This window comes from Macaca nemestrina, chromosome 11 (assembly GCF_043159975.1).
Source record: "Macaca nemestrina isolate mMacNem1 chromosome 11, mMacNem.hap1, whole genome shotgun sequence".
Taxonomy (NCBI): Eukaryota; Metazoa; Chordata; class Mammalia; order Primates; family Cercopithecidae; genus Macaca; species Macaca nemestrina.
In genome coordinates, this window is record NC_092135.1 from 121592305 (window position 1) to 121608018 (window position 15714).

Below are 15714 nucleotides of genomic sequence, written 5' to 3' on the forward strand. Positions count from 1 at the left end.
TATGTTGGTAATAAATTTTTTATTCTTATTTAGAGACTCTACTAGGGGAGAAGAGTTAATCCTATATCCTTAATCCAAGAGATCCCTCTTCTCTCTAGGACTGCGGGCCTTTGATTAAACCCAAAACTTTCAGAGAAAATAATGCATACCTAGCTAGCATTGGGATTTAGCCTTGGGATCACAGTGATGTTGCTACTCAAGAAATAATTCTCATTACAAAAACAGTATTGGCTTATTAAAGAGCATTTGGAAATATACTGTCCAAAGAAATAATAGACGGAGTGGAGAAGGGGTTAATTTCCTATAACCTCCATCACCAAAACACACTTACTTAAAACAGTCTGACTTGCCCCCAGTCAACATGTTCATGCATTTTTGTAATAACAATTACTTTATGTATTCAGTTTTATGTTTTGCTTCTTTAACTCAACCTTGTATCATAAACATTTTTGTTATATATTCTTTGAAACATCATTTTCAAAGTATTTATAGGATTTAATTAAGAAGATAGACACAGTTTACTCAATGATTAACCTGTGATTGGATAGCTTGGTGGCTGCCAAGTTTTTGATATTATCCATGTAGTGGTGTGAATGTTCTGTAGAGTTATTTTGTTAGAATCCATTTTTAAAATAGAATTACTACACCAAAGGCATTAAAAAGTTTAACTTCTTGATACATATTGCCAACTTGTCCACAGTATTTGTATAGATTCTGTCGAAGTTGCCAGCTTCTCTTATGTCTCTTCCAAAACCTTAGCTTCTGCCTCTCTCTTTCTCCGTTGCCCCTGTGTCCTATTTCCTACCCTGACTCAGTTCTTCACCATGCCCCAACTTGCCAATTGATCTCAGGTTAATCTCTGTCTCCCCCTCCATACCCGCTTTCCTTTGTGTTGCCTCTCCTGATTCTCTTAGCAGTCTTGGATCTCTTTCCCTTGAAAAACTGCTCTTCCAAGGTATTCATGCTTACATGACCTCAGGTATTACCCCTGTCAGATATTTCCATTTCAACAAATACCTTCTATATCAAAGGAATATGGAATGTGAGAACCACATACTTTGTGGTCAAAGTAGCAGAAAAGAAATTTAGGACAAGAATCTTTCTTATGGAATCATTTATATTATGCTATATAGGAAGTTGTCCAATTGGTCTATGGGTTATGAGATATCATCTTTTTTAACAGGCTACTTTTGATGAATATTGACATTTTCTCAGGGTATCTGGTCTCATGGGTGCATATCAGCAGCATTTAAGCTAATGAAAATTCTGATTCTTCAGGTGGGAGACTGGGAGGGATACCATACAATATTATCAGTCTTTTTCCCTTTGTAGTTTATCGATAATATTCAATGATTGATGTGGCTGTGAAATTATCTGAACTGGCTTTAATTCATAAAGTACTATTGATAGGTTTCTAAGCTTGCTCAAATGTCAGGAAACCAGTTGGTAGCTATTAGTATTTCTTAGCAACTACTCATTTCTTTTTTCCCTAACATGAAGAAGAAAATTAGACCAGGGAAATGTTGAGTCAACCTCTAAAATTTGTTATTATACAGCTAAAGTTACTATCAGTGCTAAAAAGGGGAAATAAAACATACTAAAATGTTAGGGTAAATTTCAGACCACAATATTTGTCAGTTAGACCTTGATTAGAGATGATTTCCTGTCTATTCCTCAATCTAAACTGTTTTTAGATCAGTTTACAGTCTAAAATGTTAACGAATGAAACAGAAGGCCAAACTCAAACTGTAAATCATCCATTAAAGATAGAACATCCTGTGCTTATCAGATCTAGTTGCTAAGTACCCACTCTTTATGACTCAGGGGCCCACACAGACCCGAGGCGCCAGCTGCAGTTTGAGATAGCAGATTGGGGAGACAGCAATACTAATGTGTTGGAAATGGATGAGGGGAAAACTGTCCCGGATTTTCAGGTGGTTCAGACAAATGAGGTGAGGAAAACATTCAACAATGTGAATGGTGTATTCAACACTGGGATAGTATGAGGCAATAGCCCATCAGGAACAATCTAGAACTTGTCTTGAGCTGCCAGAGGATATTTCAGGCATAAAGCATTCATGCCTTCTCCATGCTGTGCAACAACATTTTTTTCCCTCCCAAATCCCACCCAACATTTGTTTAAATAGAACCCAAAACAAATAGGTTATTTAACTTGGCATATTTTTTCCTATGCAAAAAAAGAAAAAAGAAAAAAGAAAAGAAAAGAAAGAAATAGTTACACCTAAGCTGGAAATCACAGTGGTCTCAGGATGACTCTAGAGCTTTGGCTCAGAACCAGTCACTAGCTGTGGGGCCTCAAGCCAACTGGTTAGCGTTCTGTGCCTCAGTTTCTTCGTCTTGCAAAACAGGCTCTCTCAAGTGTGAGGATTAAACAAGAAAAAGTATGGAAGGCACTTGGCCCAGTATTGGGGTCATAATATGTGTGTAATCAATATTAGTGATGACAGCTATTTCTTTCTGGAGGTGTATGGGCAATTATCTCAACATAGAGAGGGTATTTTCTATTGCATTCCGTTTTATCTCCCTAAACTCAGGCAGGAGGATTATAATGAAGATACTATACCTATTTACTATATTGAAGAACCCATGCTTTAGAATGGCACGCTCCTCTTCAATTTTATCAGAGAGCTTTGAATATGAGTTGTTAATTTTCAGATACTTAAAAAGGATAATGTTGTGACTAACAGCTGTGTTTCCAGAGTCCTGTAGAGCTGAATCTAAATCCCTAATTTTCAACCTACTACTTGGGCAAATTAGTTCAATTCTTTGTGCTTCAATCTCCTCATCTGAGAAGTAGGGATGGTAAAGATACCTCCCTTATGGTGTCTGTGGAAATGTCTGAAATTATGTATTTAAGTGGCATAAGGCATGGAACCTGGAATATAATAAATCCTTCACAAATGTTAGCTGTTTTTATATTAGGAATTTAAGAAGTAAAGCAGCAGAGGTTAAATAAGCAGAGCTATTTGAAAGAATTTCCCTCCACTGTTATTTTAAATCAAGACTGTCTCTCTCTTAATTGAAGGATTTAGCAATATAAAGTCATCACAACTTTGGTCAACCTGTATATATTTTTGTCACTTTAGTTTGTCATGTATTGAACTTATTACAGAGGAGTCCCATCTTCGGATGGTCTGTTTTAACAAAAAGTGTTGTAATACTAGTCAAACTAAAAGCTTTTATATACACCTTACCAAAGGAATTGTTACATAACTGCTATTATATTAAATAGCATCAATATATAATCATCCAAACATTTATAAACTCACTTTTTTATTTTGTCCCCACCAGTGTCTTAAATTTTTGTGAATAGGTCTGAACTCATATAACCTACTAGTATTTTCTACTTGCAAGAGTCTTTAATTCTTTCAATTCTTGCAGGAAGAAATAAAAGGACTTTTCCAGGTGAATTCTACTTTAAACTAACATCTGCTCCAGTGTTTCTGGCTTCTTTGTTGTCAGGCTATTGAATTGCTTCTTCCTTCTCTCTCGACCATCCACTTTTATTTTATATACTGTCTGTATTTTTAAGACTAAGCTGTGTTGCTACTGGTAGAAAATCTTTAAGAAACTTGTGGGCTTCCTGTGTATATCACAGAGATTCACTTCATTAGATGAGAGGCTTCTCTACAGATCTTTCCTAGATAATCCCATCTCTGTTTTTAACTTCTTCTGAGATGCCTGAGGAGATAAGTAAGTCATACATTTAATCTCTTCAAATAGTTTTTTTGTAACTGAACATTCTGACATTTTGCAATATGAATAGGCTGAGAATTTCATGAACATCAATCCTGGTTTCTCAGTTTAACAGTGTACTTTTTTCTTCTTACTTTTTAAAAAATTTTTATTTTAAGTTCTGGGGTACATGTGCAGGATGTGCAGGTTTGTTACATAGGTAAATGTGTGCCATGATGGTTTGCTGCGCCTATCAACCCATCACCTAGGTATTAAGCCCAGCATGCATTAGCTATTTTTCCTAATGCTCTCCTTCCCCCCACCTAACCCCTCAACAACCCAAATGCCCACCAATGATAGACTGGATAAAGAAAATGTGGTACATATATACCATGGAATACTATGCATAAAAAGGAATGAAATCATGTCCTTTGCAGGGACATGGATGGAGCTGGAAGCTATTATCCTCAGTAAACTAATGCAGGACCATATGTTCTCACTTATAAGTGGGAGCTGAACAATGAGAACATACGGACACAGGGAGGAGAACAACATACACTGGGGTCCTCTTGCATTTTACTGGAGGCTGCAGAAGTCACCAGGCCACACCTTTAATGCACTATTTAGAATTTCCTCAGCCAAATGTCCAATTTTATCTTTTATAAATTCTGCTTTCCACACACCTGTAGGACATAATCCTGATAAGTTTTTTACCACTATACAAGAATCCCATTTCTTCCAGTTTTCAGTAACATGTGCCTCTCTTCCTTCCACACCCTCACTAGCAGAGTCATGAACATACAGACTCATATTTAGTGTGTTTAAGGCAATCCACGCATTTTTCTATCATCCTCCTCAAAATTCTTCCAGAATCTTCCTGCTGCCCAGTTCCAAAGTCACTTCGACATTTGTAGACATGTGTTCCAACAGCACCCCAGTCTATTCATTTTAGTTTCCCATTGCTGCCATAACAAGTTAGCACAAACTTAATGATTTAGTGTAAATTTGTTATCTTGCCATTTTGTTTGTCACAAGTCTGACATAGCTCTCACTGGGCTAAAATCAGTGCATCAGCAGGACTGCGTTCCTTTCCAGAGCCTTTGGTGGAGCATCTGTTTTCTACATTTTCTAGCTTCTAGAGGCTGCCTTTACTCTTTGGCTCATGGTCCCTTCCCTCTATCTTCAAGATGAGCAATGAGGGTTTAGTACCTTGCACATTGCATTACTCTGACCTCACTTTTTTACTATACCTCCTTGTCTGACTCTGGCTCCTCTGCCTCCCTCTTCTACATTTAAGAACACTTGTGATTCCATTGGACCTACCTGGATAATCTAGGATGATCTCCCTCTCTAAGATCAGCTGATTAGCAACTCTAATTTCATTTGCAACTTTAATTTTCCTTTGCCATGTAACCGAACATATTTACAGGTTCCAAGGATTAGGACGTGGAAAACTTTAGGGGTGGGGGTAATTATCCTGCCTACCACAACATCTGTTCTATCAAATTCCAAGTCATGAATGCTCCAACTTTCCAGGCCTCCCTGGGGGTACAGTAGAATGTTTTCAACTGACAATTGAGGGCTCCAAAAGACATCTTCCCACATTTAAGTCTCTCCTCTCCAATCTCTGTTCTGGTTTCCTGGAACGCGTATGCGTAAGTGTGTGTGTAATGCAGAGGTTAGAAACATTTAGACAAAGGAATTACAAAGCTAAATTTTGGCTAGCAGTCAGAGTGAAAATTCTGATGTTTTAGAGAAGCACACTTACCAGATTTCTTAAAAGGTCAATCCTCAGTGATTGTTGTATCTAATATAATTTAATCTAAATTGTTTTTGTAGCAATCTAAATGCGTTCTCTCTAAAGATTGATGGTAAATTAGATGTTTCTCTGCCTTTATAATTTTTCCCTCTCTTCCCAGGCAAATGGTGGATACTTATTGCAAATTTGGTAGGTTAACAGTAAAGAGAGATTTTTTTTTTCAAAAATATTCCTATTTCTATTTGGTTCTACCCTACATTTAAAAACACATTAACTGACACAAACAAACAAAAAAGCAGTGATAGTATTTAAAAATCACCTGGGCCAGGCACAGGGGCTCACACCTGTAATCCCAGCACTTTGGGAGGCTTAGGTGGGTGGATCACCTGAGGCCAGGAGTTTGAGACCAGCCTGAATAGCATGGTGAAACCCCATCTCTACCAAAAATACAAAAATTTGTCAAACATAGTGGTGGGCACCTGTAATCCCAGCTACTCTGGAGGATGAGGCAGGAGAAAAGCTTGCTTCACCTCTGCAGAGGTGGCAGTGAGCTGAAATTGCGCCATTGCACTCCAGCCTGGATGACAAGAGCAAAACTACGCCAAAAGAAAAAAGAAAAAGAAAGAAAGAAAGAGAAAGAAAAGAAAGAAAAAAAGAAAGAAAGAAGAAAAAGAAAGAAGAAAGAAAAAGAAAGAGAAAACAAAAATGAAAAAGAAAATTACCTGTAGTGCAAAAGTCCATAAATTCAGAATATGTTAGGTTCAGAATGTGTAATAGTCAACTGGAACCAAATTTGGCATACTGTTGATAATTTAGCCATGATTACCCACTAATTTCAACTAACCCAAGTTTGTTTATATGCTCTGACACAGTATATTTCGAATAGACTTAGTCATGTTTTAAGATAACAATCAAATTTAAAAGTGTGTGTATTTACCATGTCTTTGAGTAATATCATGAACACATCATGTGAGCCAGCAGCTATTCCGTAATTGCCAAAGCTTTAAGAAATAGTTCAACCTTTTAATCCACTGTTTTATGGTTAGGCGTATCCCTCATAAGACACTACATTGGTTTGTACTGGTGCCTGTACAAGCTTTTACCTACTTGCCAAATCCTAACAGCAAGTCAATTTACATTCTATAATCATGTCCCATTCTCATTTTAAGTATCCTTTTTAGATCTCGCCAATGTGAAGAAATATATGAACATTCATCATACAGTCTTGGATTTGCTCTCTACCTCTCTTTGAAAGAGGTGGAAGCATTAAGACTTATCTTACTAAATTGCAGGTAGCTACTATTGGAAGATTTTTATTGATGGCTCTAGATTAATAAAGTGCAATTGTATTTTGATTTTATGATGACATCCATTTACATTCCTGGGATGGAGAATGCTGTCTATGTTTTCTACTCTTTCTCTCATTAGCACATTGATTTGTTTTGATTATTGAAGGCAACTCATTTCTCTCTTGCTTGTTTCTATTTGCATGGAAATAAAGAAAAAGAGCCTTGAGGCGTTTATAGCAGAGGCATTTAATCTTGGGGCTTGCAGACTCATGGCAGTAACTTTGGGAAAATGGTTATGATTCCTATCCTTGCGTTTCCTCACTTTTGCCTTGCTCTTATACTTCCTACCCATCTTAAATTTATCACGAAATGGCCCACTGCAGTTTTACATTATGAACTGGAGGGAATAGAAAATCCTTACTCTATAAATGCATTTTACTGCCATATAACCTCTGGTAAACTTGTAAATAAAAATACCCTAGATTCAACACTGCCTTTCAAAAATGAATGTCTACTACCCAACATTTTAGAGTTTTTGAGTATTGGATGAGAAAATTGGCCTGCTTACCCACTGAAACACTAGAGCTCCCAAGCTAATTAATTTGTACCAGCGCATTGTTTAGGAGTTTTAGAGTTGCTTCATTGATTTTAGCCAACATGTATTTTCTATAAAGAACTCAGTAAGTGAATAGAAACAGGAGATCTGAGTCAGAGTGGGAAATTGCAATTTTATGTTCTCTAAAACAGAACAGATTTTTGGATTTTCCCCTTGAATAGAAATGCACAGGGGGAGAATCTGGTCTAAGCTACTTAAAATACAGTTCCATGTGGACTGAACAAAACAGTCATCACAATGTGGTTAAATCATTAGTCTTATTCAGATTAATTATTAATAATAACCACCGACTTGTGTTACCCAAAATAGATTTTACTTCATTGTCAAACAAATGTCATTAGATATTTACTTTGCTATGTTAATATATTAATTACTGTTAATTTATAAGTCTAAGACTATAGCTTTAGGAACATATATTTATAGAAATACATATATTAATATTAAAAAGTAAATGAGAAAATCATATACTTTGTGACTTCTGCTTTGAACTCTTTAAGCACTAAGAGTCAACTGATCTCAGAACCAAAATAACAAAACAAAATACATTAGCATCAAAGGATTTGTTCATCAAATTGGTTCACAGCTGCTCTGTAGAAGGCTATTGCATCTATAATGGAGGAAGATGAGTAGTTAACTGGATACTTCAGTGATTTGCACTGATTCTTTTCCCCACCAAGTGAAAAACTGCATAGTTTACATGCTGATGAATGACCACAGACGATGAATTATGTTACAAAATACTTTTATTGCATACTTGTTATATAGAAGGACTCATATTTGGTGCTAGGGAAAATATAAAGATTAATAAGATCAAGAAATTAGTAACCTGGGCCTGAATTTGAGCATATGAAAAAAGAGAAATTAGTCACCATGTTTTTTTCTAATTCAGTAAGTATAAAAAAAGAAATTAATAATCAGAGTCTCCAAAAATAACTCTAATTCAAAGTAAGGGGAAGTGCTTAGCATGACATTGATGTACAGATTTTATAGCATGGGCCTACACCAAAGTACTGAAATAGTGAGGTAGCAAGTTTGCATGAATCTTGGAAGAGAAGGTACAGTCTAATGAAATGGCTAATTTTAGACTTCAACCCACAAGCAGCAAGTTGGTGTTAAAGAGCAATGCCCAAAGTGAATTAAGGATAGATAACAAATACTCGATTCTGTCAAGAAAATGATAAGATCAGTACTACCCTAAATAGTAGTAGAAATATAAATCCATTGAAACATAATATTGAAACCATTTCTGAAAAGCAGTTTAGCAACATATGTTGAAATTCTTGACGGAGTTTATATTCTTGGACTCAGTAATTCCTCTTCTGAGGATATAACCTCATGAAATAAGCTTAAGTGGTCAAAGATTTATAAAGCTGTTTGAGGCCATCATGGTATTATTTGGGTATGGAAAAACTAGAAACAACATAAATATTGAATAGTTAGAGAGTGGTTAAATAAATTATGACACATCCATTTATTGAAATATGATGAAATCGGCTGGGTGGAGTGGCTCACGCCTATAATCCCAGCACTTTGGGAGGCCAAGGAGGGCGTATCACAAGGTCAGGAGATTGAGACCATCCTGGCTAACACGGCGAAACCCCATCTCCACTAAAAATACAAAAAATTAGCTGGGCGTGGTGGCGGGCGCCTGTAGTCCCAACTACTCAGGAGGCTGAGGCAGGAGAATGGCGTGAATCCGGGAGGTGGAGCTTGCAGTGAGCTGAGACCACGCCACTGCACTCCAGCCTGGGCGACAGAACGAGACTCCATCTCAAAAAACAAAACAAAACAAAACAAAACGAAACAAAACAGAAATGTTATGAAATTACTAAATAATGTGTACTTTAAAAATGAATCAACAAAATTAAAATGCTCAAAATATAAATAAGATTACAAAATGCATATATATTGAGTGTGATCCCAATTTGGCAAAATATACACACAAAATATATGTTTAGGCTTTGTGTCCCTACCCAGATCTCATCTTGAATTATAATCCCTATAATCCCCACGTGTCAAGGGAGAGACCCCAGGTGGAGGTAATGGGATCATGGGTACGGTTTCCCCCATTTTGTTCTCGTGATAGTGAATGAGTTCTCACGAGATCTGGTGGCTTTATATGGGGCTCTTCCCCCTTCATTCAGCACTTCTCCTTCCTGCCACCTTGTGAAGGAGGTGCCTTGCTTTCCCCTTAGCCTTCTACCATGATTGTACGTTTCCAGAGGCCCCCCCCAGCCGTGCTGCACGGTGAGTCAATTAAACCTCTTTCCTTTATAAATTACCCAGTCTCAGGCAGTTCTTTACAGCAGTATGAAAGTGGACTAATACAGAAAGATATACCAAAATGATAAAGGATGCTGTTCCTAGAGATAGACTTTGCCTGCGCAGAGATTTTCTTTGGAATTGATCTATGGGATTAGTCATCATGGAAGAGAGGGAAGCAGGACTGGGCAGAGGGAGAAGCTGTGCTGCAATGTGATTGCAATGGATGCTTCAGACAGTCCCACAGGGTGTTCCAGAATGGGAAAGGCCCTTCAGAGTTTCTCCAAATTTAGACAATGAAGCCAGAACTTTTTTTTTTTTTTTAAAGACAGAATCTCACTCTGTCACCCAGGCTGGAGTGCAGTGGCACCATCTCGGCTCACTGCAACTTCCACCTCCCCAGTTCAAGCAGTTCTCCTGCCTCAACCTCCAGTGTAGCTGGGATAGCAGGCGTGCACCACCATGCCTGGCTAATTTTTTGTATTATTTTTAGTAGAGACGGAGTTTCACCGTGTTAGCCAGGATAGTTTCAATCTCCTGACCTTGTGATCTACCCACCTCGGCCTCCCAAAGTGCTGGGATTACAGGCATGAGCCACCACACCCGGCTGAAGCCAGAACTTTTATAACTACACCAACCAGCCATTAACTGGAGCAATAGACTGAATGTTTATATCCCCCTCAAAATTTGTATGTTGAAATTTTAACTCCAAAGATGATGGTATTAGGAGAGGAGACTTTGGGAGGCAATTACATGATGAGGGTGGAGGCATCATTAATAGGATTAATGCCCTTATAAAGGACCCCCCGGAGAGCTGGTTTGCACCTTCTACCATGTGAAGACACAGCAAGAAGTTGGCAGCCTGAAACCTAAAAGAGTGCCCTCACTAGAATCCAACCATACTGGCACCCTGATGGACTAAGACAGAGTGTGAACTTGGTGAAGCAATACCCTGCAGCTAAGGGCAATTTCCAGTTTGGAGCAAAGCTATGAGCTGTCAGCAGCCAAATTCTCCACAGCTGCGGCATGGGTGCATAGCCATGGCAGAGGGTTCTGAGCAGATTACTATAGTGTCTTCTACGAGCACTCATTTCTAGAAATTACCAGTGATTTCTATTCCTCTCACCCCAGACTCTCTCTCTCTTTTAAAAATACATTACAGTACACTCCTTTTTCTAGTATGATTTTGTTGTACAATCAGAATATGATTGCTAAACGTTAATATAAAAAATATTAACTTAGTCAAGCCTTTGCATTTGGAGCTCTTACTTGAATCTCCTTAGTTTTATAAGACACTGGGACAAAAGAGATCAGAATTTGGCTCAGTTGTCTTTACCAGACATTATTTTCACAGTGGCACAAATAGCTTTCTTTTTCATAATGGCAAGAATGACACTTTCTGAAACATGAAAATGAGATTGTTATAATGTGTTTTGCTTCTAATGACTAAATACTCGTTGCAGATATCATTATAAAGCTTTTCACCATTTTCATCTGAGAGTCAATCAGTTGGTCATCCATTCAAGATTATGGCCAATAGAATGAATGGATTTGGGGTGCCCTTTCGTCTCCCCTGTATCTACTCAAATAGCTCAGCCTCAAACCCTCCTCTCTGAGGTTTTCCACAAGTACTTGTGCCCCATTTAATAACACCTTTCAGTGGACTCTTATGGCATTTAGTTCACATAATTCTATAGCCAGTACTGAAAGTAGACAGGTTGTCTCTCTTACAAACCAGGCAAAAAATTGGGAATGATGAATGAAGGACAATGAACACATTTTTTCATTCTACCTGATTTTGCTAAGGATGAACCCTAGTAGAAAAGAGGCATTATGTTGCCTTTCAACAAGAGCTACTCAAGAATTTTATGATTCAAGAGGGAAACAATGAAAAGTTCTGAATTAGCAATGATATGAGAACCATCTGTAGTGCCTCCTACCTCCTCTCTATTTTCCTGAGGGGCAGCAAGAGTGGCCCAGTTAGAAGGTGTGGAAATGACAGTGCATGTGGACAGTGAAGGTGAGCCCGGTACAGGAGGGTATGCAGCATCTCCAGGATAGGTAGCCGGTGTGATATATTCCTCCTTCCAGGAGATCTCCACTTATGCTATTTTCTAACATCGCTAAAAAAACAGCAACAATTGAAGACGGTTGATATCAAAAGAGACCGCACATCTAGCGTAATCGTGGAGTCTTTTTGACACTCTGTTTTTCCTCAATATTTCTAAGGGCAAATGTTAGAAATATTTCTATTTCTAGCATTTATGTGTGGGCAGGTTTCTGTTGGCTTCATCTCCTACTGAGGGTAGGAAATTCCTTAGGCCAAGCATAACTGATACTGAATTGTCTTCTTCTTGTTCCAGGGAAAGGAGGACATCTTGTAGCAGCAGTGACCAAAATGAGGGTGAAAGCGGTCTACCATAGAATGGAATAGCTATATAATTCCTGACCTCATGTGAGTTCCTGAGACTGAATGCTTCCTTCTCTGTATTTCTCCTTCTAAAACTCTACCAGTCAGAGACTAGCGTTAACTCTGAAGAATCACCCATCTTTGTTTTCATTTTCAGTCTTTATTTAGATGGAAGTTTGAGCCTGTTCTTCCTCAGAAGAATGTTATGCGATATTGTGACATATAAAGTGACCTTTTCCAAAATGTCACACACTAGAAGAGGAGAGAATTTCAATATTCTCAAGCTCTGCTTTTATGTTGAATAGTAATCAAGAGACATTCTATCAAGTACAAAATATCTACCTGATAGTCCTGATTCTTATCATAGGTGATTTAGAGCTAGTGGAATCAGGTGACTGAAAATTCACCCACTCTTACAGAGCCTTGTTGTATATAACTCGTTTAGGGAGATTTAATACTAGACATTGCTGGGTGCTACGTTCTTATTTAATATCTGAAATTGTCCATGGTATTTTATACATTTTTGCGTGTTCAAACAAGTTAATGCAGCCCGAGGCTAAAAAATTTTTTTTTCAAAAAGCAATTTCAGTGGAAGGACAATCTAATTTTGGGCAAATCTAAATGTCATAGACTAGAATTACAAGCCTCTAAACTACACAATCAAAAATTCAGTCACTATTGGCTGTTTGCTATTTTTCAGTTAGAGGCTTTAAAAGGTGAAATTTTTGGTATAGTTGATTCAATTAACTTAATATTCAACAGACAGAACCTGAAAAATACAGAAGCACCCAGTAGACGACAGATCCAAAGAATGAATTTCGGTGAATGGCACATGTTGATCCAATGCTAAGGAGTATTAACAGCCAAACAAATGGAATATTTATGAATCAGATCATTAAAGCTGTTCTTTTATGATACAAGCTCTATAAAAGTATTTTTAATACAAATTATATTACAGTGGGGTCAGAGGATTCAGCTCTATGAAGGCTGAGTGCATACCAGGGAGATGATAGGGATAACAATTTGCATTTTTGTGATGTTTTATAGCTTCCAAACTGCTTTTTGGAAAAAGAGGAGACATAAAGGCAGAAAGAGAGTATATTAGCCAATTGACTGAGATCAGACATGCCTGGGTTTGATTCCCATCCCTGCCACCATGACAGAGACAATTGGCCGATATCATCAAACCCTCTGCTTCCTCAGCACACAACAATGCTACATTTCCTGGCCTCCTTTGCAGGTAAGTGTGACCATAACTACATTCTAGTCAATGAAACATCAACACAAGTGCGGTGCAGCTTAGCCTTGCCTGTATAACATATGTAATTCTTCACATTCTTTCTCCTTCTGCTCCTTGAGGCAGAGAAACAATGGTGGCCTTGGAGACCAAATGTGAAAAACTGTAAAACCGCAATAGAGAAAGATCCTAAATCTTTGCGTCACTGCTTAGAGGAGGGCTTCTCACCAATTAGAATCACCCATTTTGGATTTTATGTGAAAAATAATATTCTATTACATTAAGCCACTAAGAGCTATGGGTTTATCCTTCATAGCAGCACACGATATTATAATGAATATGACCACTTTCTTTCCTGAATTTTGGTCAAGTTACTTCTCTATGCCTCAATTATTTCCTCAGTAAAATAGTGCTATTACTAGTCCTACCTCAAAGAGTTGCTGGGAGGATGTGGGTAAAGCACTTTCACAGTGCTTGCCATGAGGTAAGCTCACAACAAATGGCAACTGTTATTAATCACTTTTGCTGGTGCTTAATTTTTGTTCAGCATCGTGCTATATATACACATTGACACACACATATGTTCTTATTTAACCCTCAAAAATGACACTGCAATGCAGGGACTTTCATTCCTACTCTGTCCATAATAATAAATGTGATTTAAAAAAACATGGGCATTTTCTGCATGGTCAGTACTGTTCCAAGCACTCTGCATGCACTGATACCACAAGCAGCTCTATGCAGTATGTATGTATTATTATCTTCATTTTACAGATGAGGAAACAGAGACACTGAGCTTATTCTTTGTCCCCACGCCCGTATAGCTAGTAAGTGACAGAACCAGGATTCCGCTTGGGAAATCCAGCTGTAGAGTCAGATTTAACCACATTCTAGAGCCGGCCATAACTGCTAATGCTGGTCTCTTAACCAGCGCTGGTCAGTGAGGTGCCTGAAGTTCATCAAGATCAAGTGAAATGCCTGAGATCTAGATATGAGTACCCATGGTCTTAGAACCTGAGGGCTCAAATCGGAAGTGAATGCAATTGAATCAGCCCATCCTAACTGAGGAATTTACTAGAGTATAAATCTACTAAAGCAGTGCTGGTCCTGCATGTTGGCCTAGTACAATAGTTAGGAAGCTGGTGGTGTTTACGCGGAGCTATATAATGCTGCTAGCTCTCTACACACTGGTATCACTTAGAGCTTTGTTTTAATCTTAGAACATATTCCAAATTCACAAACTCTTGCTGACCAGCATACATGAACGGCATTGCCGGGTACTTCAGTTTCTGTGGATTTTTGTGGTTGGTAGGATTTTTAACCCAAGTGCTGCTGGTAGGTTGGTCCAGCAGCAGGACTGGAAGCAGGTACAGTGAGACCAGATTTTTGCCTTCTGTGTCTCTGTCATTGAGTCTAAGATGAGTCATCACAGAAAGCCTACAAAGCAACCTGGTTTCTGGCTTTCTTAGGGAGATTCTAGAACATTAATGATGCTTAATAATTTAAGTGCAAATGTTGCATGGACTGTAAATGCAACCAATTAGCTGAATTTAATTTTTCTCATGAGGAATATTGTGATGCTGCAACAGTGGTGAATCTGCTTGCCTTACAGCTCTTGGATAAAAGGTCTGTTTTACTGGTAAATGTTTTTGCTTTTATATAGGCAAAGAAGGTTTCCTTCTGCAGCAAACTCTGCATTTAAATTATCCATTGAACATTGCAGAACAACTGATTCATTGTCTAAATACATGATTGAGTTTTATCACTTTAAGGGTAAGTTCATTATCCGCCTGCTGCTCAAACTCAGTGATAAAAATAGTGCAAAGAAAAAGATGTGTTGAAATATAACACTATATTTTTCTGCTCTTGAAAAGCACTCTGCAAAATTATCTCATCAGTCCTCCAAGACTTATACAGCAAAGAGCTATTACTCTATTATCAATTAAAGGTATAGTCAAGCTCTAAGTTAGATAGAGGATGGCTCTAGAAACTATCTAGGTCACACAAACTGATTAATTAAAGGATATATAAAAATTAAGGGAGAGATACTTGGGGCCAATATATTTTATAAATGCCTTTGTTTTATAAAATAGGATTATGTACTAAATACTGCAATATGTTTATTATGTTTATCTAAGACTGTGTTTACCATATAAAAATCCAAAGCGTTTTAAATTAGTGAAATATATGCTGTTAATAATGATACCAAGTGTCTCCTTGGAGAACATAGTAGAACACGAGGGTGAAGCTTGGTCTATGCAGCCTGTGCAACCTTGGGCAAGCCAGCTGGCTTCTCTGTGTCTCAGTCTCCTCATGTGCAAAATGTGGAAATACTATCTCCTGCATAATGTTGCTACAAGATGAACTAAGTCAATGTATATAAAAGTTTAGGGCAATGCATAGCCTAAAATAACTGCTTGATGAATGCAAAAAGAATAAATGTTA

The 15714-nt window shown here is 37.8% G+C and overlaps 1 long non-coding RNA gene across 2 annotated transcripts in view; it reads left to right on the forward strand.

The window, feature by feature from the left end:
• Positions 1-1842: 1842 nt before the first annotated feature.
• LOC139357008 (uncharacterized) overlaps positions 1843-15714 on the forward strand; it is a 40246-nt gene continuing 26374 nt past the window's right edge. For both annotated transcript variants that reach the window (XR_011609617.1, XR_011609616.1), the window contains exons 1-2: positions 1843-1952; positions 11986-12077. This is a non-coding gene — a long non-coding RNA (uncharacterized lncRNA). The remainder of the gene's footprint in view (positions 1953-11985; positions 12078-15714) is intronic.